Below are 26111 nucleotides of genomic sequence, written 5' to 3' on the forward strand. Positions count from 1 at the left end.
AGGCCCGACAACCTGAGTTACACCATTGCATCTACATGGTGGGAGAGCAGACTCCCTGTGGTTGTTCTCTGGTATACACACACACACACACACACACACACACACACACAGGCATGCATGTCATTGAGTCTACGTGGTGGGAGAGCAGAGTCCTTGGGGTTGTTCTCAGACACACACACACATGCACGTGTATACACACACAAAGTCACACAAGTACACACACACATGCACACACAAGCAATGTAATACAAATTTAAACATAAATGCTTCTAGGAAGTAGATTAGATACAGAAGAAACCTGTTTCCTGGGGTTATTTTACCTCACAGACTTTGTTGGGGAGATTCTGAGAGGGTGAGCAAAGAGGTCACGTCATAGGATAAAGAACATAAATTTGTTTCTCTTTTCCCTGTACCAATCATGGCCTATTGATTCACTCGTTACTGTGTTTTTCACAACCATTTTTTTTATGGTCCTATGAATGCAAGTAATATCTGCACTTGATTTCCTTTCCTGATCAGTTTAAGGGTAGCTTCTCAAAAGAGGGATGATTCCATGTTTGATTTCTTTAAAAATAATTGGGAGTGGAAGACAACTCAAGTTATGTTTTTTCAGAATAGGCATCAATCATTCCTCTTCACAATAGGAACTACCTATGTTTGGAGGCCCAGTAGAGAAGTGGCTCAGGGTTCCCATGTTTGCATCTATTTCTGTGTGACAGTACTCAAGGAGATGAAATAGTAAAGAGAAAAATATAAGTGTAACAGTGAATTTTATGCTAATTTACTTTTAAATCCACTTTAGCCACTGTGTCCCAACAAAGACACATCATATCCAGCAAGTGTGAAATTTCCTTGTAAGAGATGGAAGAAAACAAATGTAAAGTCAGATAGAACAAAGTGTAACCCGACTGAAAATCTGTTTTCTGCAAGGATTCTGTTTTAAATCTCTGACAGATGCCTAAGCCTTAAATCAGGAAAAGCATCACTGCATCATCTTTTCATTTATGTGTTTATAAATTTTATAACTGTACAAAGTGTTATCAGTCTAGCAACATTTCTTTTAACTTCTAATTAAGGAAAGAAGAAAGAGGGAAATGACTCAGGCCAGGAACTAGGTGGTTTCCGTAGAGTAGTGATATACCAGAGGATGGTGGTGGGATTATAAAACTTTAGGTTCAGTCCAGTTTTGCATATACAGACATACAATAACTTTCTGTGCTTTTGCCTAGTTTTGTTCTTCTGAGCAAGTATTCAGATTTTAATACTATTGAGATCTCAACTTTTATGCTCCCCAAGCATGAAATTTGGATCCCTAGCACCTAAATAAATTCCTGGTAGTGTGACACTCCACCTGCAATCCCAGTTGTTGAGGGGGAAAACGGGGGATCCCCAGAGGAAGCTGGCTAGTTAGACTAGCCAAATTGGCAAGTTTTAAGTACAGCAAGAAAGCCTGCCTCAATAAATAAAGAAAAGAACAATCAGGGACAACACTTGAAACCAACCTCCAACCTCAAAATATAGGTGCACACACATACACCCTCATCTATATACTTGTATACGCGCTTACATGCAAACTCACAGACACCAAGCATACATACGCATGCTCCGAACAAATCAATCTTAATAATCTTTTGTTTCTTGTCATTAATATGATGATGTTATTTAGCACTTGAAGTTTTTATAACTTTGTCATTCAGGCTTTACATCCTATTGAGGTTCTTCCTCATTAGCATTCAGTGTAGTGCCCTTGTTTGAACACGAGACCACTTCAATTTTAAATCTATTTTGAAACACTCTCTAAATATAGCACAGCAAAGAATATAAGGCTACCCAAACTTTGACACAGAATCACCTCTGAAATAAATGCAGCAATAAATCTCATCAGGACTGTTCTCTCAGCACATGTTCAGAAACCAATTAATACCTGGCACCCCAGCTCTGCAGCTCACATCCCACTTGAAGCATAGGATAAAAGCACACACAGCTGGTAGTTCTGCTAGCAAAGTAGAGTTATATACACCATGCCCTTAAGTCATGGAAACTGCATCACAAGGTACATTTAACCACTGTCTGGCTTGGTCTCATCAAGATTTATGAACCATGAGACTGCAGATAAGGGGGAACAGTCAAATGAATATCCAGAAGCTTTGCCCCTGTGCAAGCCTGAGGTGACATGATTGGGAGACAGAAATGGAGGAAGTCCCTCGGGGAACTCAGACATGATGGAGGATACTAAGGTAAGAAATTTTGATTTCAGATGATGGGGGCTCTTAGAAAAAACAAATCAGTTGTTAAACTATGTACAGAGAACACTATGCTCCATCCTGTTTGCAAGGTGGCCCAGGTAGTCATATAAGGAAAGACACTTACAACAGGGACGACTACACATAAAGAATCTGACACATAAAAATAATGGGGCATGTTTAGGAATAAGAAATGGTTCTGCAAAGCTGCAGTATCAGAGTTAAGGAAACAATATCTTAGGGTATGGCATCCATGAAGTGGCCTGACTACATAGGGGCTAAAGTTTCCTTTATTTCTTTGCCTTTGTTATAGTAATTTTGTGTGTTCCAGGCTCTCAGCCTTACCTAGAACCTGATAAGTATATAGTTAATAGTAAATGGGAATTATGAATTTAAAAAAAATGCTCAGTCTGTAACTCAGCAGGTGGTATTGCATCCTTCAGGACAAAGCCCTCCAGATCATAGAGGCTAAAGAGATGACTTTTATGCTGATGTTAGGTTTCAAAAGTGTGTTGTGGTTTTATATGAAAATCCTTGAACTTATATCAGTAGTACACCTGCATTTAATCTCTCTTTTGGTGCACTTAGCCAACATACAAGACCAGCAAAGATTATACCTATTTCTTTCCTCTGTGGACTACACATTTCTACACCATTTATCATTCCAATCGCATAAGAACTTGACAATTTATATTGGAAATGGATTGGAGATGGAGAGATGGCTTAGCGGTTACAAGCAATTACTGCACTGGCAGAGGACCCAGGTTCAATTCCAAGAACCCACATGACAGGTCACAACAACCTGTAACTTCAGTTCTAGAGGGTCCAATATCCTTGTTTAGCCACCATGGGCTTTTGCATGCGTATGGTACACATAGACTCAATCAAGTTCAGACACACTAACTTAAAACAGTTCTAGAGTCTACTTTGATGGATAGTTGGTAGCTTTCTGACAACCTGAGTGGGTTTTCTCATACCCAGCTATTTAGGACAAGTTTTATCTTTTAGAACCCAATGCCACTTTAATTTAAAAAGAAAAATGCATGTCCTTAACCCAGGTTAGTTCATCACTGAACATTCTCCTGCACCTAACTGCTACGAGAGAGGTTTATCTCCATATTCTTTGATGATTCTGTTCTGGTTTCTAACTACTACAGATGTACCTCAACTTTGCAGATTCTCTCTCTCTCTCTCTCTCTCTCTCTCTCTCTCTCTCTCTCTCTCTCTCTCTCTCTCTCTCTTTTTCTCCTGTTCCCTGTCCCATTGAAACTTGGACACATTTTAAATTAACTTCCTCTTGGAAACAAAGGTAATAATCATTTCTTTTATTATCTGCATGAATATTCTCATAATTCATTTTGTCTTTTAAAGATGAAGATTGGTTTTGAATTCTTTTTTTCTGTCTGTCCTTTCTTAGAGTAACCTCCAAGTTCTCAACCTGTACAAGGAGGGTATTAGAGAAATCTCCTATGGGTGTTCTTGCTTAGCTGAGCCAAAGCCTTAGAAGATTTTAATATGAATAGTTACTTCACATTGGTAAGTGTTTAGCGTGACCTTGACTGCTTTGTCATTTTTTTTTTTCTAGCCAAGAATAAGAAAAACTAAACTTGGATTGTGGCCCTTGTGGTGGTAGTCGGAGTGTGGCATATGTGGCTTGCCTTGTACATCTCTGTGACCATGGATAAGCTCCATTTTATTTAATACTCACTTTCCTAGAGAAACATGTTCCCTTAATGGGATACCATGGGAACAGCTTGGGATCCTGTATAGTAGAACCTTCCTATCTAAGGATGAGTCAAATGTGAAGGCATGCTAGTGACATCCTTAGTCATCTCTGATACTCTTCTCTCCTCCCTCACCTTCCCTTCTCTCCCCTTTCCTCTCCGTCTTCCTTCATTCCCTTTCTTTTCTCTGTTTTCCTTTCTTTTCGTTGGATTTTATCCCCTTCCCTCCTTTTTTAGGTATTGTTATGTATTCTGTTTAATTATGTGAATATGTGTCTGAATGTGTATGTGTGTGTCCATACACATGGAAGATAGATATGGCTAATGAATATTCTTCTCACTTGGATTTAACCTTACTCTTTGAGATTGGGGGTCATATGAAATTGGAGTGCATCAGTTCAGCTAGGCATGTTCTAAGTCCCAGGGATCCTCCTGTTTCCATTCTAACTGCAGGATTACAAGCCTGTCCCACTTCTTTTACATGGGTTCCAAGGAATGGATTTAGGTCTTTATGTTTATACAGGAAGTGATTTATCAACTGAGCCATCTCCCTAGACCCTGGTTTTCTATTTTGTCTGTCATAACCATCAGAATTTGGGGGGGGGGGACATATAGATTACCAGTGAAGGTAGCCAACCTTGTATCTGGGTACAGCAGGCTCTTTTTTCAAAATGGGTCACTGTGGTCTTCTGCCTTGGTGAGGTCAACAGAGAAAGCTTTCAGTGCAAGGTTGCTGCAGGATACACAGATATGTGCCAGTCCATATGATTAACTGTAACAGGCAGTTTCAGGCCTGCTGGTAAGTCAAAGGACATTTTAAGTTGAAATTATAGTTCTGATAAATGTCCTGAGTGACAGAATAATACCAGAGCAAGTAGGAAACCTTTCATCTTTGCTAGTGAAAACACATTTGGTCTCCTTGTATGCCAATATATAGAAAAATTGGTTAACAAAACCAGAAATTTTCACTGATACTTTAAAATTGAGTATTATCACTTTTATATCCAATCAGAATTGTCCAGCAACAGAAGACTCATTCATCTTTATGTAAAAAACCTACAAAGTTATAACATGATTAAATAATAGAAGCTATAAAGTTGGTTATGATTCATCCATTCTTACTACACACACCTTACTCGAATTTGCAAAGAATCTAACCAAGCTCCGACACAGGCCTTCTTGTTTCTATTGACATACAAGAAACTAAGTGATACCCTTCCCAGCAGGACATCAATAACTCGGCGGCAGGACAGACATCAACTTTGGGATTGGAAGATAGAGCCTTTTCTGAGAAAAATTACTCTTTTTTTCTTTCTTTCTGTATCATTCATCTTATCATCATTTCTGTTCTTATTAGTTGATTTTAGAATGCTTGGGCTTTCCAGGACCTCACAACTGAAATCATCAAGCAACAATGAGACCACAGAGAAAGGACACTAGCTCTTTTCCTTCCTTCCCTCCCTCTGCCTTTCTTTTTTCCTTCTCTTCCATCCCTTACTTTTTCTTTCTTCCCTTCCCTTTCTTCTCATCCTTCTTTTCCTCTTCCTTCCTTTTCTTCCCACCAATTTCTTATTTTCCTCCCCTTTCATTTATTCCCCTTCTTTCCTATTCCCTCCCCTTCCTTCCTTGCACCCCCTTTCCCCTACCTTTCTTCTTTCTTTCCTGAAATGACAAGACCACATCTTCCCCTTTAGTATGTCTGGTGGTCTGAACAATTAAGCACAGTAATTCCAGCTTAGAGGAAAACAAACTTGCAGGTCGTGGAGCATCTCACTCTTTGGAGTCCACCAAGGAACATATAGTCAGGTCCGCTGGTGCTCTAGAGCTGGTCACAGACAGCTTTATAGTTAAATTTTACAGTCCTCACATAATAATGCTTAAGATAAACTCCATCTAAGCTTCAAATGGTCACATCTGGCATGGGAATACAAGAAAAGTTCATTAAACTCAGAAATGGATTTTACTAGACTTAGTGAATAGTACTAGGGACTTCCTTTGAACAGAAAAGTAAAATTCCTAACACAACTTCAGCGCCTGCTCCTACTCCATGTGCTTTGTGAAATAGCAAAGTCCAAAACATACATATGCGCGCGTGCACACACACACACACACACACACACACACACACACACACTACAGCACAATACATATATCCACTGTCTTTTGGTATAGCTGAAAGCTGAATTAAACTGGCCTCCACTTTCCCTCTAGGAATTTAATCCCTTTTCCTCTTTTGGTTTTACCTTTTGCTCATGTTCGCAAATTTCTTTTACATTTTAACTTCCCACGGTTTATTAAAATTCAGAATAGCCCTGAGCTGTTGTTTCTCCTCGGGCAACCTGTAGCTACAAATGGCTATCTGCACTGACACACAGTCAAGCCAATGGCCAAGGCAAGTGTCTGCCTGCATCCTAAGTGGACCCAGAAAGTCTTTCTTTCCTGCTCACCAATTGATTTCACAAATGAAAGAGACTGTCACAGTTTATATGCGCTTGGGCAGGAGTGATCTAGCAGTTTGCCCTTAAATTTTCAAAAGAAATGGAGAAATGAGACCATGATCTATTAACATCCTGTCTTGAAGAATGACATGGATCCCCCTAAATGGGGTAGGAAACATATAACAGAGATTTATTGTTACCCATTAACATGCACCACAGAGAAAGCTAGTCTCTTGCAGTATACTTAGTTCTCAGTTTATTATGGGATAGGCCATCAAGGATAGTAGCTTCAATAGGGATTCTTACCACGCTCTCATTTATAGGAAAAAATAGCAAACTAGTGTGTCTCGTAGTATCATTTAGGCTAGGCAGGCAATGTGGCACATCAGCAAAGGTCATCTCTCTGCACAGCTTTGATCACTGTGATCACAACTTTGATCACAATACTTATTTTGTTATAGGGACTAAGTAACGATAAAGTACTCCAAGCATAATGTGTCTAGTCCAGTAGCTATGCAGTGTTAACTATTGGTTTACTACCCCTTTAAATTAACTGGAACTTTCTGTTTCTCTTCTAGGACAGAATTTGGGAGACTACAGCTTTCATGGCTAACCCTTCATGACTAATTTGTCTGCGTTCTCTTTCTGTAACATTCCCAATAATTTGCAGAGTCAAGCAATCCTTCTGCAACTGATTTTTGTCTGGAAAAACCTGTGAGATTTTCAGATTGAAATATCAATAAATCTCTGACCTGTCTTCAACCTATTTAGTATTGATTCATTCTGGAGCAATGGTGCCTTAAAGCCAAAGCTTCAACGAGCTATCAAAGAGCTGTCTGGGAAATCACATTTAAACACACTCAGTTTTCATTACATTTCATAACACAGTCCATATTTCCTGACTTTAGGCACAAATTCACTCAGGCTGCGACCATGGCAGTGATGTCTACATTAAATTAGCAATACCTGTTTGTACCTCTGCTATTTAAGGAAATATCAAAGATCAGTTGTAGAAACCCTAGTTAGGGCAGAAGACTGGCCATGAAGAAAGCCTCTGAAATAACTCCCAGTCAAATTAAAATCATTGGTTTCCTTAATCTTGTACCCATTGGAACATTAAAAGATTTGAAGAAGCTGCTTTGTTGATTGTGTCTGCCCAGGTAAGAAGAAACCTTGTCACCCCTGAATTCTTTGTTCTAATCAGTACATGCTATTCAACAGTGATGTGAAACCATGAACAGCAACTGCCAAAAGCTCTTTAACACATTAAAAGAATACAGGACTTAAGAGTTTGGGGGTTATTACATAACAGGCATCTACCATATCCCAGAAGTCATTCTAGCTCTCTGGTGGCACCGTGAGAAACTGTGTCAAGGCCCTTTCTCGTGGTTCTCCAGACAGCTGCTGCTTCAGACAAAGTAGAAATGAAGCTGCTTTCTGGGGCTGTGACTGGGGAGGAAAAGCACCATTGTTTTAGGCCTCGTCTCCATGACAACAGCCAGCAAGAAGCTACATCAGTGAGTCTTTTTCTCTGCCCTAAGTGGGCTAAAGTGACTTCAGCAAGCAAAGTGAGCTGCCCAGACTTCAAGAGATCACTTCGAGACTCAAGAAAGGACTCACGTATCAAAGCCCTGATGTCCTCAAAGAGATTCCATATTTTACCTTTTCACAGGGGCTTCATGCTCTGCCTCACCAAACAGTGAAAATGATCAGGGCAGCCTGCGGTGACCAGAATTTTCACTGTATAAGCTTCGTCGTGAGAAGACCAATGTTCCGTCTAACTGTGGATGTCAGCATCAGTCCTGGTGATTGCTAATCCACATTCCCCATGCATCCTGAGCTAGCTGTAAGTGGGGCTCAACACATACGTAGACAACATGATCATGATGTTAAAAGGTTGGGCACTCCTACTCTAGATAGTGATATGAGCACATTACTTAGCCTTTGTATGCCAGTTTTCTCATCTTCTAAATGGGAAAGATATTACTAGGAATCCTAAGAATTGTTTGTAAGATTAACTGGATCTATCATATTAAGTGTTGAACACAGTATTGCAAACTATATCAAATAATTTGCTATGAAATTCTTCTCTTTTTCTTTTTTGCTTTTTGTTTTTTTATATTTTATTTATTTTTAATTTCTCACTTTTTCATTTTTAATTGTTTTGCACTTTATTTTTTAAATTTATTTATTTATTAAAGATGTATGCCTACTCCCTGCCACTGCCTCCCATTTCCCTCCCCCTCCCCCAACCAAGTCCTCCTCCCTCCTCAGCCCAAAGAGCAATCAGGGTTCCCTGCCCTGTGGGAAGTCCAAGGACCACCCACCTCCATCCAGGTCTAGTAAGGTGAGCATCCAAACTGCCTAGGCTCCCACAAAGCCAGTACATGCAGTAGGCTCAAAAACCCATTGCCATTATTCTTGAGGTCTCAGTAGTCCTCCTTGTCCGCTATGTTCAGCGAGACCAGTTTTGACCCAGGCTTTTTCAGACCCAGGCCAGCTGGCCTTGGTGAGTTCCTGATAGAACATCCCCATTGTCTCAGTGTGTGGGTGCACCCCTCGCGGTCCTGAGTTCCTTGCTCATGCTCTCTCTCCATCTGCTCCTGATTTGGTGGAATATATACATATTAGAGTACTACTCAGCAGTAAAAAACAACTTCTTGAATTTTGCATACAAATGGACAGAAATAGAAAACACTATCCTGAGTGAGGTAAGCTAGACCCAAAAAGAGGAAAATGGGATGTACTCACTCATATTTGGTTTCTAGCCATAAATAAAGGACATTGAGCCTATAATTCGTGATCCTAGAGAAGCTAAATAAGAAGGAGAACCCAAAGAAAAACATATAGGCATCCTCCTGAATATTAACCTTCATCAGGCGATGAAAGGAGACAAAGACAGAGACCCACATTTTATTTTATTTAAAAAGAAAACAAGCTATCTCTTTTCATTTTACATACTAATACCAGTTCCCACTCCCTCCCCTCCTCTAATTCCCTCCACCTGACACCCCCCCACCTACCTCCCTTCACTCCTCAGTGAGGGTAAGGCACATTGCTTTTGGAAAGGTCCAAGATCCTCCCTACTAAATCCAGGCTGAGCAAGGTATCCATCCAAAAAGAATGGGTTCCCAAAAAGCCAGTAAAAGCAGTAGGAATAAATCCTGGTGCTACTGCCAGTGGCCCCATAGTCTGTTCCAGTCATACAACTGCCACCCACTTTCAGAAGGTCTAGTTTGGATTTATGCTGATTTCTTCCCTGTCCAGCTAATGTTGTTGAGCTCCCATTAGCTCAAGTAGACTGTTTCAGTGGGTGTCCCCATCATGGTCTTGACCTCTTTGCTCATATTCTCACTCTTCTCACTCTTTAACTGGACTCTCAGAGCTCAGCCCAGTGTTCTGCTGTGAGTCTCTACCTCTGTTTCCATCAGTTGCTGAATAAAGACTCTATGATGACATTTAAAATATTCATTAGTTTGGTTACAAAACAAGGCCAGTTTGGATACCCTCTCCTCTATTGCTTAGGCTCTTATCTGGGGTTAACCCAGACCCAGAAAAATAAACATGCTATGTACTCACACATAAGGCTATACTACCTGCAAAGCAAAGGATATCGAGCCTATAGTCCATGATCATAGGGAAGCTAAGTAACAAGGTGAACTCTAAGAAAAACATACATAGATCCATATGGAAAGGGGAAATAGATAAGATTGCCTGACAAAGTTGGGAGTATGGAGGTGGGTTGAGAAGGGAGGACACAAGAAAAAGAGGAGTGGAGAAAGTGAGTGGGGATGAGAACTTAAGGGAAAGGGATAGTCGAGATGGAGGAAGGATAGAGAAGAGAGCAATGAAAGAGATATCTTAATTAAGAAAGCCATTATGAGGCTAGCAGAAAACCTGGCACTATACAAATTCCCAGGAAAACAAAATATCTCTATAACTTTTAGTTCCTGTCCTGGAACTAGCTCTTGTAGACCAGGCTGGCCTCGACCTCACAGAGATCCACCTGCCTCTGCCTTTTGAGTGCTGGGATTAAAGGCTTGTGCCACCACCGCCCGGCTCCAGGAATTCTTTTTAATTTTTTATTGAAAATAATTTCTTCTCTCATCCAGTACATTCAGACCACAGTTTCTCCCTCTCTCCCACTACTCCTCTCAGCTCCTCCCACCTCCCATCTCCCCTGGATCCACTCCCCCTCCACCTCCCTTCAGAAAATAGCAGGCCTCAAAGAGACAACAAGCAAACACAACAACACAAACTACAACAAGATGTGGAAAAATCCTCAAGAGTTTTTGAGAGCTTTGTCCACACCAAAGCTGGACAAGGCAACCCAACAGGAGAAAAAGAGTCTCAAGAGCAGGAAAATGTCAAATAACTCCCACTACCCCTGTTAGGAGTTTGAGAAACTACCAAGTTAACAGTCCCAGTACATGCTTAGAGGACCTGGGGCAGGCCCCTGTGTGATATGTGCTTACTACTTGAGTCTCTGTGAGCCCTTGGGAACCTACTTAGTTAATTTACTGAGCCCTGTTCTCCTGGTATCCTTCATCCTCTCTAACTCCTATAATCTATCTGCACCCTCTCCCAAGGGATTCCCTGAACTCCAAGGGGAAGAACCCAATGGAAATCTCCACTTTAGAATTTCTCTTTGCATAATGCCTGGCTGTGGATCTCTGCAAGCACTCCCATCAGAGAGGCCTGAGGAAGCCTCTCTGATGACTATTGGGCAAGACACCAATCTATGAGTATAGCAGATCATTAGGAATCATTTCATTGATTATTTTGACCAGTTGACTTTAGTTCCACCCTAGTTCTCTGGTCTATTTATTCTCTTGTTCCTGGCCACAGAAGCAGTATCAGGCTTGGGCTCTCTCTTGCAGAGTAGGCCTCAAGTTAAATCAGACATTGGTCGGCCACTCCAGCAAGTTCTACACTACTATTGCCCCAGCAAATCTTGCAGGCTGGACAGATTGTGTGTCAAAGATTTTGAGGCTGGGTTGGTGTCCATGGTTCTCTTTAGGTAGCCTACAGAGTACCTTACCACACCAAAGAGACTAGAATGTAGAGGAGAAGGCTCCAAGCAAGCAGAAACTTGACCTCTCTACACTCACTGAGATTTGTGACTATTGTTCTTGGCAAGGGAGTCCTGTTGTCAGTTTTCAGAGTACAAACATCTGTTCTAGTATTAGGCTTGGTTGTTTGGGGGATCTCCAAGGAACCCCCTTAATCAAATCAAACTAAGTACTGCCACTGTAGGTCTTGATACAGAAGTTTTGTGCTTCAGGCTCCATGCTGTCTCTTAGTAAGAGATCCTCACACTCATATATTTCAAGAAGTTTCCACTGCACTTGGTTTTCACAATGCCCCACACAAAGTACCCCAAATTCCAGACACCTCGCCAGAATTCTATCTCTCTATTCTATCTCCTCCATGCCTGACTCCTCCCATTGTTATACCAACCTACCTGGTCCACCTGAAAACCTGTTCTATTTTTCCTTTCTCAAGAGATTCCTGCATTGCTCCTAGAGCCCTCCTCTGTACCTAACCTCTCTGGGTCCAAGGATTGTAGCTTGATTATAATTTACTTAACAGCTAATACCAACTCATAAGTCATAAATAAATAATACCATATTTGTCTTTCTAGGTCCGGGTTACCTCACTTATGATATTTTTTTTCTAGTTCCATCCATTTGCCTACAAAATGAAATCTTTTTCTTATGACCATCACCAACCTAGTCATAGAAGTCAGTTTATATAATAGCCATCGGTTATACATGCATGTTGAAATTTAAATTATTTAGCATGAAATGAAATTAAACATTTTATTCCTTACTTGAACTAACCATATTCGAGTGCTCATTAGACACACTCTAATGCTGTGGCATAGAACATACCATGACCAAGAGAGCATGGATCCACAATTAGACAAAAAATTGCTCTGTGTGAGAAATTCATTTACAAAGACAGAAAAAGATATATTTCAATTCTAGGTTTTTTTTTTTAATGGAAATGCTCCATGAGCTTTCTCTGTGAGTGTTTGGGAACATATCTATTACAGCATCTAGTAATATGGGTTATAATATGTCATGTGTTGTAGGCTAACAGCAACAAAGAATATGCTGGTTAGAAGTGACTTTCTCTTATTTCAGAAGATTTCTTCAACGCCTTTCCCAAACTGATCACAATGTTCTGTAGTTACAGATCTTCTGTGGTTATAGATCTTGTAATAGGAAGGCTAGGCTTTGAAAAGCCAGCGCCACACGAAGTAAAATATGGTCTTCACTGTCACTGCTTATTATCAGCAACACATTCAAGTTAGATATTCAAGGCTGAGAACAGGCATTCATCTCATTGTGAAGTGCTACTATGCCACTTCCCATGTGATTGGACATCTTGGGGGTTCTGATGTTAGCCGGAAGAGGCTATGATTTTTCTTTCCAAAGCCAATGACTATGTCTCAGTTGTTCTGTGCATGGATAAGCTTGGGCATCACTTTCTGGCATGTGCTTGGTTACTTGTTTCTTTGACGTTTCAGATAAAAACCACACACACACACACACACACACACACACAAGTCTTATCAATAAAACAATATCAGTGGCATTAGGGAGATGGCTCAATGGGTAAAAACACTTGCTGAACATATATCTTTGTGTTATGATTGAGCATCCTTTGCCTATATACCCAACAGTGGTATTAATGAGTCTTGAGGTAGATTGATTCCTAATTTTCTGAGAAATCACCACACTGATTTCCAACGCAGTTGTACAGTTTACACTCCCACCAACAATGGAGGAGTGTTCCCTTTACCCCACAGCCTCTCCAGCATAAGCTGTCATTCATGTTCATCAACTATGTTCATAGCAGCATTATTTGTAATAGCCAGAACCTAAAAACAACCTAGATACCCCTCAATTGAAGAGAGGATAAAGAAAACATGACACGTTTACACAGTGGAGTGCTACACAGTGGTTAAAAAAATAATGACATATTGAAATTTGCATGAACATGAATGGATATATAAAAAACATATTGAGTGAGGTATTCTAGACACAGAAAGACAAATATAATTTGTACTCACACAGAAGTGGCTTCTACACATAAAGAAAAGAAAGACTAACCTACAATTAACAACCTCAGAGAACCTAGACAACAGAGAGGCCCCTAAGAGAGATGTATATGGATCCACATAGGAAGGAAAAAAGTCAAGATCTCCTGAATAAATGGACAGTATGTGAGTCATGGGAGAGTGTAAGAGTTTAGAAGGGGCAGAAGGAAAGGAGGTAGTAGAGAAAAAATATATAGCTCAATTAAAAAAAATAAAATCACTTGCCAAGCAAATTGCAGTTCTTGAGTTTGAATCCCCAAAACCCATGCTAAAGTCAGAAATAATCGAGCATGAGCATCTGTAATCCCATATCCCCTACAGAAAGATGGGAGATGGAGAGAGGAGAATCCTTAAAAACTTGAGAGTGTTCACCATAGAAAACAACAGAGACCCTATCTCAAAGAATATGGTAGGAAAGAATCAAAATCCAACTTGTCCTCTGACCTCCATACATGCATCTTGGCACTTGAACAACCCTATTTATATACATGAAGATATACAAACATATATCTGCACACAATTCTAAAAACCAAATATATATCAGTGTTCTGGAAGAAGAAAATTAAGAGCAAAGTCCATCATTTTTTTTCATAACCACTTGCCCTCACGTTACATTCTATGCCCCTGTTTTCTTATTTGCTTATTTATACATCATCATTTCATAAGGGTGTCATGCTGGAGGAGCTGTCATTATCCCCACGTATAAAAGTACAACTTAAGTTCACTGAGGTTAAGAAACCAGCCAGGAATTAGAGACACGAAGAGTTTCAAACTCATTCTCACCTCATTATACCCCAGCAGATCCTCATTAAAGAACTGCAAGATCTTTGAACTGACAAGTTAATTCTAAGCCAAGGAGAGAATAGCAACAACACATCCTTCATTATCAAGGACTCAGTTTCAGAGTGTAGTCTGGAAACAGTCTTTTCTTCTACACACAGATAAACACTGACAATAGGTAGCCACTGGTGGCAACTTATCTATAAGAATTGGAAACAGCTCAAGCCAGGATGGAGACTAGAGATAGAAGACTACAGGAAGAGGATTGAATTATTAATCCTAGGTAGTATTCCATGCATTATTATTTTCTCAAGGTCAGAAAACAGGTATAGCTAAAGATGCAGATATCCTGAGGTAAGAGAGAAGAGTACGCCACCTAGCCTAGCCTAGCCCTTATCCTTTCTCTTTTGGTGAAGCTAATTAATAGATTTCTTCTTTGTAGCATGACTGATAAAGGAAATACACACACTTCACTTAAAAGTAGGTTTCATAATTTTAAACAATACCTTTGTGAGTCACATTCAAGAGATGTTTCCTCTACTGGTCTTAGCAAAGGAGACATGGCACATGAGCCCCAGTTGAACCAATATAATTCAGGCAGTGAGTGGTAGTGACTCTAGATATAAGACATTATGTCTCTAAGAGGTTTACCACCCAAAGAAGGAAAACAACTTTTTAACCAGATACCGAGATATGGTAAGTTATAAGAAAAGGGGGAAAGGAGAGTACCACACAATGGATATGCTAATTATGATATAGAGATAGAAGCAACATAGAAGAGGCTGTTCCAGGCTGGGAGAGCATCTCAGTGATGTCAGAGCAGTCATTTGTAGAAGTATGAGGTACATATGAAGTGCTTAACCTAAGCAGCATCCATTGTGCCAAGCACTTAATTTTAATTGACTCGTTTATCTATATAACCTTGAGAGATAGCCTTGACTCAGAAGGCAGGTAAGGAAAACAAGGCACTGGTACTTTAATGAGCTTTCCAAAGTCCCATGGATGTTAAGCAGAACACTTTGGAGATAAACCCTGACTGCAAGGCCCACAGGCCAGGTTGTAGAAGGTAGAAGTGTATCTCTAGGCAGGCTCATGTTTCCATATAGTTGGACAAAGAATTTCACAACCTTGATGCTGCTACCAGTTGTGACTTGGTCGTACTTTGTTAGGAACCATCCTGTGCATTGTAGGATGTTTGGCTGCATCACTGGCATCTGCCCCCTAGATGCCTCTAGCTCTTTCACCGTGCAATTGCAGGCATTTAAGCATACAAGCATATGTGTATACACACACATACACACACACACACATGTACACACAATCTCTAAAAGTTGAAATTTTTCTTGGCATTTATTAATTATTTCATTCATTTATGAGACACGTAGTTAACACATTTTGATGTGCTAGAAAGAGGCAGAAAGAGTATATTAAAATTTAATTGTGAATATCTCCCCATTCTGTTTTGAAAGCTTTGGGGGTTCATCCTGAACTTAAAGTGTGCCATTCAGAGTTTAATAAATAAAATGCAGTGCAGAAAGATAAATTACAGAAACAAGCAGGGTTTCCTGAGAGCCGCTACACACACACACACACACACACACACACAAACACACACACAAAGAATAAGATGTAAAGTACATCTTCAATAGGAATAACAACAACAACAAAAGAAATAAAATGTAAGCCAGCAGCTGTTCTGCTCTGCAGACCCCAGGAAGAAGTCACACACTCCAAAGTTTTTATCTAAAAAACTTTCTGGAGCTAGAAACAAGTAAGCTCCCTATGCAACCCCAAATCTAGACTCCAAAATAAATCAAATTGAGGGCGTGAGGTTTTAGGATGGTTTTCTTGTCAACAGGGGAAAGTTCCATTCACCCCATGAGTGTTCTTCAATAGACATTACTTTCCAAAACTCAAGATGTGGTTTTAAATTTTTAACCTGTAAAGATTTTACAAGTAAAATTCATGTTGCTGAGAAATGAACATCAAGAGAGGATTTGACAATGAACAAACAATACATCTTAACCTGTTCTTCAATGCCCAACTGTCTCTTATTTGACCACCTATTTTACTCAGCAGTGATTTCTTTAAGATGCTACTGGAAGGATTAGGAAGGTTTTTTAGGTTCACTTAACAAACTACCTTTAACATTTAGAATCAGGTTCCAGTCTACATTTCTAGTTGACGTTATCATTTCAAAAATGGGTTTCTCTTAAATAAGAACCCAATTGTCTGAGGAAAGCTAACTGAGCACAGAGGAGGTAATCCTTTCCTCCTTGACCAGTCAGCCAGCCAAAAGAACAGGACTTTAGATTGAGACATGGCCTTGCTCAGGGATGAATATCTCCCGAGCTTATCTGCCTATCCTAACAACAAGGGGATTGTGAATACACTATTACACCTTTCCACTCTTTGCTATTTGGTAAACGCTCTTCAATTCCTGAAAGAAACCTCTCCATGACCATCTCACAGTGGCCTGGGTGACAGCTAAGTTATTGGAGGCAAGAGTTGAAGGAACTAGCCTCTAAAAAAAAAAAAAAGCAGTCCTCCCTGGAGCATCAGCATGCCCCCAGTGTTCTCTGTAATGGGCAACACCTACCAAAACGTCTCTATTTATAAAGCAGATCTTCAAACAGAAAGAATCTGCATTCAGCTTTCAGCTAAGGAGCTGAAATCTTAAACAGCTGGAGGATGTTTTTTTCAGGCTTTACAGTTGTTCATTGAAGAACACCAAGCTTTTACATTCTTCATAAATAGTAAATAGATTCAGTCATAAATTTCCTGTAATGTGTGCTTTGTTCTTTTCATTGGGAGGCAAGTTGCAATTTCTGATTAAACATGATAAATCATTACACATCAACCATTGTGCAAGGATGACAGCCACCAAGAAATGCCATTTCTGCACCGATAAAAAGCATTTCAAAGACATCAGATCCCACACATCTGCCATGTGTTGTCAGCAAGAGAAGACACTGAGCAGTCTTGTGGCATTCTAAGGACAGCCTACAGCTGGATGGAAGTGAATAGGAAGGAAGAGATGGGATTAGATATCAGAACTCATCTCAGAGATGACTCCTGCTAAGAAATGGCAGAGGAAAAAAAAAGCCACTCTATTCTCCAGCTGGATCTGAACTGAACAGAAATCAAGTCAACTGCATGTGGAAGAGAAATCTTTAGAAAGCCAATTATACATAAAGCCTTATTTACTCTTTTCTCCAGAGGTCAAGAACAAGAAATTATGCCAGGTACAGTGGCATATACCTTTAATCCTATACTCTGGAGGGAAAAGCAAAGGCAGGGGCAGAGGCAAAGGCATCCTAGTCTATATAGTAAGTTCCTGGCCAACCAGAGCAACTCTGTCTCAAAATAAACAAACCAAAAATATTATAAAATTGTTAATATTTGGGAACTACTGACATATGATGCAGAGTTCCAACTTACAGTATCATGTGTTTTGAATTGGCCAATAATGGCAAATTTTGGCACAACCATGGAAAGGATATGCTACCTTGCATTTCTCAGAAAGTGTTTTGTCTTTTCCAGCATTGTGGCTTCTCCTTGACTGTAGGAGGTTCATACCTGGAAGTTCAGACGACAGATACATGCATTTGCCTTTACTTCACAGCATCATCCCGCCTCAATCAAAGTTAAAAGAGTAATAAATGTAAAAATAGGAACCTCTTCAAGATTTATTTCTCATTCCAAGAAAAAGCATGGTGATCTTAGGGATTTCACACAGAATACACTGAACACTAGAATTATCTGAAAATCAAACAGTTGAATAGAATGCTGTATGATTCATGTATGGAAAGCCTGCCAATCATTCACAGTCTTTAATAAGATTTTTGTAGTCACTAATGAGAACTGTTATCCACTCCCTAACCAGTTCTTACATTATCACCATCTAACACAATCCTTGGCACAATATAAATGGACAATTTATTTTTTAATCAATACGTAAAATATAGGGGAGTTACCATAAGTGTATTTTTTTCACAAATATGAATTGGACCAATGAATTCTGCAGAGAACAGAGTGTTTTTTTTTCTTTTCTTGTTCAACTTAAAGCCACAGTCTCTTGACAAAATGAGAAAATAAAGCCTCAGCAAAAATGCAAAGAGACTCGAGCTCAGAAAATCCTATGCTGTTCTGCTACTGAAATCCCAGGCCTTGGCAATCAATGAATAATTTAAGGTATTGCTTCTCAAATTTTAATGTTAGCACCAGCATCCAAAGATCTTGTTAAAATGCATGCATGGTCTCACCTAGTTGCTGAGTCCCTGCATGTCTAACCAAATAGTGGGTGCTGCCTATAATGCATGTCCTTTGAAGGAAAGTTTGGACTCTACCCAACATTTACATACATGCTGATGTGAAACCTAATCTGCACAGAAGTAGTGATCCTGCTACATGTAAGCTCCTTAACCTTCAGAGTCATAGCAAAACCATGTTAGACACTGAGTTTGAGAAACCCTTATAATTCAATTGGCTTTTGTTATCTGAAGGTATCTCTGTCACTTAACAGAGAACCTTCCTATATGGTAAGACATAATCCCACTTTAAGGTATCATAAGTATGCTTGTAAGTTACAATGGCCTAAAACATCTATGGTAACAAAAGTACAAATAAAATATGCAAACCCTGTGTGCGCTGTCTTCTTTACTGATCTTAATTACAGACTACAGACTTTCATCTAATTTGCAGCAGCAAGTTGGGTCTTGAATAATTAGGAGGAAATGCAATATATCATCACTGGAAGAGACTCAGAGTAAGAAAATCACTCTTGTTTTTCAAATGTCATGATGATATATCATATATATATATACACATGTTATATATACATACATGTCATATATATATATATTTACTGATAAAAAATTCCAGTACAAAACTAGCCTGACAGAAGAATCTAGTGACAAATTAATCATGGAATAAAACAGTGTTTTGTCTGTGATTCTCAGCACTTAACACTGTAAGTGTATACCATTTAGAATACACCAATGCCTGCAACTTAATGCTTAGGAGACAAGAAACTGACTAGGATGATATACTGGTCGATTAAATATAGCTTCTGACAGGCAAGGACATGACCATACTCTAATATAGAATCTCATGTATAAACTTAGATCAATATCTTTATCAGTGCTTGGAAATTTACTAAATACATGGATTCTTGGATCCTGCTCTCAAACTCTTTCAAAAGATATAGGAACTCCTCAATCTATATGTAAACAAGTTTTCCAAAGGTGCTTGAGGTGTTCTAGAAGTAGGGTTTCTTAAAAATGAGGTGGACCCCACTTATGAAAGTGGGGTTGATAGGTAGATGGTACACTGAGATTTTTTGTTCAATGTCCTACAACTTGTCTGTGACACTAATTTCAGAGATGATTCTGCTATGTCTGATCATTAATGGGAGACCCTTCATTAAGGATTTGAGTGTATTTCTGCCATCCTCCAAAATATGATCTTCAACAATATTCCTGAACATCTGAAGTGACACAGAACCTAGTGTCACCAAGTGCAGTCCTCCCCATTTCAGATACTTAGTACACACAAGCTCTATCTCCAGTGTTGAACAATGATGACTAATCCATAGTTGACAATGACTCATCCTCGGGTGATCACCTAAAGAAACTGAGGTTTTGCAATTTGCTGAAATAACATGACACAAGTTTTTATTAGATTTATGACAAGTTTTGAGTCTCTAGGGTTCATAAATAATTCACTTTCAGCAATGATGATATTTGGGTCTATCTATACTACCTTTCTGAAAAGGAAAGAATGTAAAACTTATAACTATGACTTCCAAGATCAAACTGCATGCAAGAGAATAAATATTTGTGTCTAAATTTATTATATATTATTTTCTAAAATTTTAATGAACTTTAGGCTTGTTTCTGTGAACAGATAATACAAACTCATATAAATGAAGTGGCTATTGAAAATCCGTGATTAAGACTTTCCTGGTTATTTTTCTTTTCAAATTCTTGGTAAATTAAAAAAAAAAACAGCATTTTTAAATGATGAAAAGTTTAGTAATGTTTCTTTGCAATGAAGTAGAAATGTGTAAGATTTGAATTTGAGTTAAAATCATATAATAACCTCTTTCTCATTAGAAACTACAATATAACATTATCAACATAACATTATCTTGGGAAAATGTGGATGGATTTTTGAAACACCACAAACATTGGTTCTCTCAAGTGTATTAAATGATGATATTTTAATGTTTTGAATGCATATGTATATACAATTAGAGCAATTACCATGCAGGCAGCCATATTGTCACAAAAAGGATCCATTAGTCACAAAGGAGAACAAAGACCCCATCTATATGAGAATACATTTACAGTGTATATATGGTTCAACATAGAGTTGCCAAAATTCCCATTAAACTCTCTCACCCCTATAAAGCAATCTTACCCTGCATCTAAAACCACTTGGGTGAACTCTGTCTGTCATACCATGGGATGGTGCAGCAGATGCTGCACACTGGAGTGACGACAGCTGGATTCACTCATTGTTTCCTTCACCTACAGGAATCTTGAGACAAGTCCTCTGATTACGTAGGCATTAGAGGAGCAACAATCACTCCCTCCTTCCACCCCAGGCAATTGTCCTAGAGGCTACCTATGACTATCAAAGGTATCTCAGTAACTTATCTTAAGTATAACTTAAGTAATCTTAAGTAACTGATGAAAAATCAAGAGAGGTGAATATTTTATTAATGTTTGCATAACTGTAGACCAGAATAGCAATACCGTGGATAATGCCAACCTGGATAATGCTGACACTTTTCAAAAAGACAGTTCCACCAGGGAAATGCCTGAATGCATGTGATGGTGATGGTGGCTGGGCTCGTCTTCAAGCTACTCCTTCTAACTGATAAGGAATACCAAACAGCACCTTACCCCATAGTCATTTCTAAACAAACTCTATTCCGATGCTCAGTCATCTCGAAATGGCCTGATGTACGGACATCCTTGGATCTACCCATTTCCAAAAAGCTCAAGTTAGCAGGGGGCATAGATTGCTAACTAGCCAGTGTGAAAGTGCAAATGAGAGAGACCTCTATGAATAAGAAGCGCAGAGAAACATTAAGCTTAGTGATAGAGGCCAAAAGAGTTTTTGGGAGAAAGGTTAGGATGAGTATGAAAAATAGAATAACAACAAGAATGAATAGAAGCAATGAAAGACACAGAAAAAGTTTGGCTCAAAATACAGTGTTATCAGTAAGTTTGCATTGATTGAAATGTACTTATTCTGAAATTAGAAAATTGTTTCTGTCTTTTCTTTAAGAGTATCAGGAAGTGAGATGAAGAGTTTAAACAGACAGGCTAAAAGATAAAGAGTGCTGTGACATGGCTTACATTTTTAAATGCTATCCTTACTATTTTAAAGTTATTTGTGTATGTGGGATGGGGTGCACCTTTCCTTGTAGTACTCATGAAGGGCAGAAGAGGGCACTGGATCATCTGGACCTGCAGTTATTGGTGTATGTGTCAGCCTGGTGTCAGTGCTGAGAATGGCATCTGGGCCCTCTGCAAGAACAGTACTTGCTCTTTACGGCACTGAGCCATCTCTCTAGCTCTAATGCCCTTTTTTTTTTTTTTAAAAAAAAAAAGAGCAATTATAGGAAACATAATCTATCTGTGTCTGGATGATATTCTGGAAATAGGTTCTAGTTGAAATGATAATGTTAATGTTTATCACAGAGGTGCTTGTTGAGGGAGCTGCGGGCTGCTTTCTGCCACCCAGCTCCTGGCCACCTGGCTAGCTTATGCCCCAAAACAACAACACACAAACTGTGTTCTTTTAAACACTGCCTGGCCCATGAGCTCTAGCCCTTACAGGCTAATTCTCATATCCCAATCAACCCATCTCTAATAATCTGTGTAGCACCAGTCTTACTGGGAAAGATTCAGCATGTCTGACCTGGTGGCTTGCTTCATCGTGTCTGCCCTGGAGAGGAGTGTGCATCTGCCTCACTTCCTTTCCTCCCCACATTCTGTTCTGTTTACTCCACCCACCTGTGTTCTAACCTATCAGGGCCAAGCAGTTTCTTTATTAATAAACCAATGACCTTCCTCCATCAGGTGCTGATAAAGAGAGAGAGGGGAAAAGGCAGGAAAAAGTATTCCAGAATTAAAGAAACTACTCAGTGATGAATATCCAACTCATGAGAAATCCCAGTGTCAGGAAGCACAGATCTTAATCTTTCTACTTGGATTGATTTCTATAGCTCTAAAGAGTAAGCCAGAACTGCATTGACTGAATTCTGTTAACTATTTCCCTTATTAATCTGTACTGTGGAATAGCAGGAAGTTTCTCCAATACACAAGACTTAAGTATTGTGAAATACTTAAAAAAAAAAATCTGTGAATACTATGTAATCTACTCCCCGCAAAAGTTCAAAAAGAGTGTGTGAGGTGAATATCAGGGAGTCACAATGCTTAGAAGCAACATTACCCCAAATCTAATACCTATTGCAATCAGCACGGTTCCCCAAACCATTCCTTATTTTTATGGTTTATTTAGACTGTTCCAAAAAGCCCAGTGGCAGCTTTTATACTCACAATGCAGCTCATTGCTGTGTAAGGATATAGATTAAAATCAGCAAAGAGAAGTAAGGTTGACATAACCCAATTTGTACACCCAACCTGGACATGTCTCACAATGTAATCTTCTCTTTATTTTGCATGGCAACATGCACAGTGACTGCGACCAAGGAGGTTCACCGAGTCTTAGTGCTCAGAGCATTTAGTGGTGCCTGGTTCCATTGGCTTGCCTGACTGGGTAGCCATGGTACTGAGCTTAGTCTTCTGACTGGTTAGTATTGTGGGATCCAAGACCCAAGAATTATCCTAAGACACAGTGTGGTCTATTATATATCATCAAACAACATTCTAGTGCACATTCTTCTTCTCTTGCTTGACAAAGGCAAACATCATCATTCAAGAGAAAGAGAACTCTTAGGGACAAAGTGTCTAACAGACCAATGATTTCAACTATGGATGATGGATGTGACTAGCATTAGAGCAAGGTTAACATATAATATGATATTAAGCTAGTATTTTGGGTTAGATTTTAGAAGGATTCCTTCCTTTTTTCCTTCCTTCCTTCCATCCTTCCTTCCTTCCTTCCATTCTATCTTTCTTTTAATTTGAAACTCTATGTGTATCTCTGGCTTGCCTGGACTGAAACTCACTATGTTGATCAGGCTGGACTTGAATTCACAAAGATCTGCCTACCATTTCCTCAAGAGTGCTGGGATCCATGGCTTGTACCACCGTACTTGGTAATTCTTTTATTGAGCATCTTAAATGAAAACCTTGCTCTAACCTAGTTTTTGTATCTCTTAAATATAAAGAAAAAGAATTCTCTACTCTGTTTCCCTGTCTCTTTAAAAAAGATTACAATTCATAGCCTACTTGAGGAACAAAATGTTTTTTGAAAAAATCCCCCCCATATCTCCCACAAAAAGAAAAAGAATAAAAGGAAGGCAGCCTACATTCCAACATACTAGCTTTTGTTCAAGTTTGGAGAATTTGGAGTTCTTTGGTTTAGTCTTTCCTGACTACTGAGCCTGTTAGTGGGGCAAAGCCCAAGGTCTTCACTTTTATGTGTGAGGACAGGCTGAGGATGGGCTCCCATTTGATATGACTACTGGATGTTTGACAATTGGTTGAAATTGGGTGTTTTCCATGGAGACTGATGCTTGGCTTAATGTTTTATAATGGTGTGTGCGTGTGTGTGTGTGTGTGTGTATGACACATACAATTGTTGAGGTCAACTTCTTTAAAATAAAACGAAAATGTTATTTTCAAAGCACCAGGAGACAGTGGGGCCTCCAAGGTTATAAGAAGTTTCGAAGATCACTTAAGACACATGCCTCCAAGGCATTTCAGAAAATTATTAAATATTTAAGCTAAGAAAGCCGAGGTTTCTTTGTGTGTATGTGTCTGCATGTGTGTGAATGTGAATTTTCAAGTGTACACATGTACATAATCACATGTATGAAGTGTGTGTGTGTGTGTGTGTGTGTGTGTACTCACACATATGTGCCTCAGTGTAGGTATGTAGGCCAGAGGACAACTTTGCGTGTGTTTCTCAGAATCAATCCTATTTTTCATATGTGTTTTTGGATTTGGAACAGAATCTATCAATGAATTTGGAACATACCGCATAGGTTAGGCTGGCCGAACAGGAAACCTCCACAGATCAGCCTGTCTCAGCCTTCCCAGTGCTGGAATTACAGGCACACATCACAACACCAGGGTTTTTACATGTCAACTAGAAACTGAACTAAATTCCTCATGTTAGCACAGTAAGAACTTTACCAATGAGCCACCTCCCCATTCAGTCCCAAGACCCCTTCTTCTTTCTTAATCACATGCCTGTGTTCCTTTCTAGTCAGAGCTCTGGCCATGAGCTCCTTTGGTGCTTGCTTGCAGTTTCTCTTCCCTCTGGCAGACCTGGTCTTTGTAATCCCATAACAGAACAGATTACAGGAAAGGGATCTATTCTCCTTATTTCCCATGCTCTATAGAGCAAGGGTTTCACTGACTTCAAGCTCAGAAAACTGAATCTTGAGATACCTATAAAACTGCAGTTCTTATGGCACAGGCATCTGGTTAATTTTACAAGGGTAAGTCTATCTACTGACAACTTATTTGCCATGTCATAGCTCTGACTTTGTTTTGAACTTTTCCTTTTTAATGATGAGAATATTTATCTAGGTTTGGTTTGGGGGGGTTGCTTTTTCTTAAAACTTGTTTTATATTCAAATGCATACTCATGTGAATATACAAGCAAGCCAATTTAATACTTTTATTACTAACATGATACTATGGTAAAGAACAGTCATGCAGATAATTAGCAAATATGGGAACAAATCTTAAGCCAGTAGAGTGTCTGGCTGCATGAGAAACAGAGGTCTCTGTGAGGCAAGCAAGAGAAAGGACTCATTTTTTTTTCCAGATGAAGTCAGTTTAGACTTCCTGGGAGGGGTGACATTTTATCAGGACATCAGATGGAGAGAAGAAAGTATCAAGGAAGGAAGATATGGGATGTTGTATTGAATAAAGGGGAAGAAGTCAGAGAACAAATATTTAGCTTCACAGGCCTACAGAAGCAAGTTGGTGAGAGAGTTTTGGAGAACTAAGTGCAATGTTTACATAAAAAGCCAAAAGAAGTAACTGGAAGAAAAGACATACATTTGGAAGAGAGAGATTGAATAAGGGAGGTAGGATTATTCAGTATGAAGTCATAATAACCGAATGTCCTGTGGTCATATTATACATCCCCCAGCTTACTCAGCAATCCCATGTAGAACAAAGGAATTATTAAAGAGTAGTAGAGGTTAGCTTGGAGGGTGTTATTTCCCATAAAATGACACATTATATATGATTTCTATAAAATATACAAACATACAAAATACAATTCAAATATATATTCATATGCACTTGTGGTCTAAAAATGGCACAGCATCATTCTTAAAGGACCACAGGAGTAAGGAGCTGTAGTTAGTGGAATCACCCCTATTTTCCAAGCACAACAACCCAACCTTTATCTGGTCTTTCTTTGAGGTTCAGACTAGGATTCATTGAGTTAGACCACCAAACAATTTAGCAATCCTCTGTTCTTGAAATGTAGTTCCGACTCAAGAAAAAAAAATAGCAGACACTGGCTCAGAGTACTTTGCACAGAAGCATATAAGGGGGAGGAATTCTCTTCATGACATCTGACATTTACTGAGGACTTTAAATATGTCCATCAAACTTTCAAGGTCTTCCCTTGACTTCTTGCATGTTAATCT

The 26111-nt window shown here is 39.2% G+C and overlaps 1 protein-coding gene across 2 annotated transcripts in view; it reads left to right on the plus strand.

Annotated features, from left to right (window-relative positions):
• Positions 1-26111, plus strand: part of Grm7 (glutamate metabotropic receptor 7) — a 901797-nt gene that overhangs the window by 845896 nt on the left and 29790 nt on the right. The window lies entirely within an intron of this gene.

Source organism: Alexandromys fortis, unplaced genomic scaffold (genome assembly GCF_014885135.2).
Source record: "Alexandromys fortis isolate MF-2015 unplaced genomic scaffold, M_Fortis_MF-2015_v1.1 scaffold_59, whole genome shotgun sequence".
NCBI lineage: Eukaryota > Metazoa > Chordata > Mammalia > Rodentia > Cricetidae > Alexandromys > Alexandromys fortis.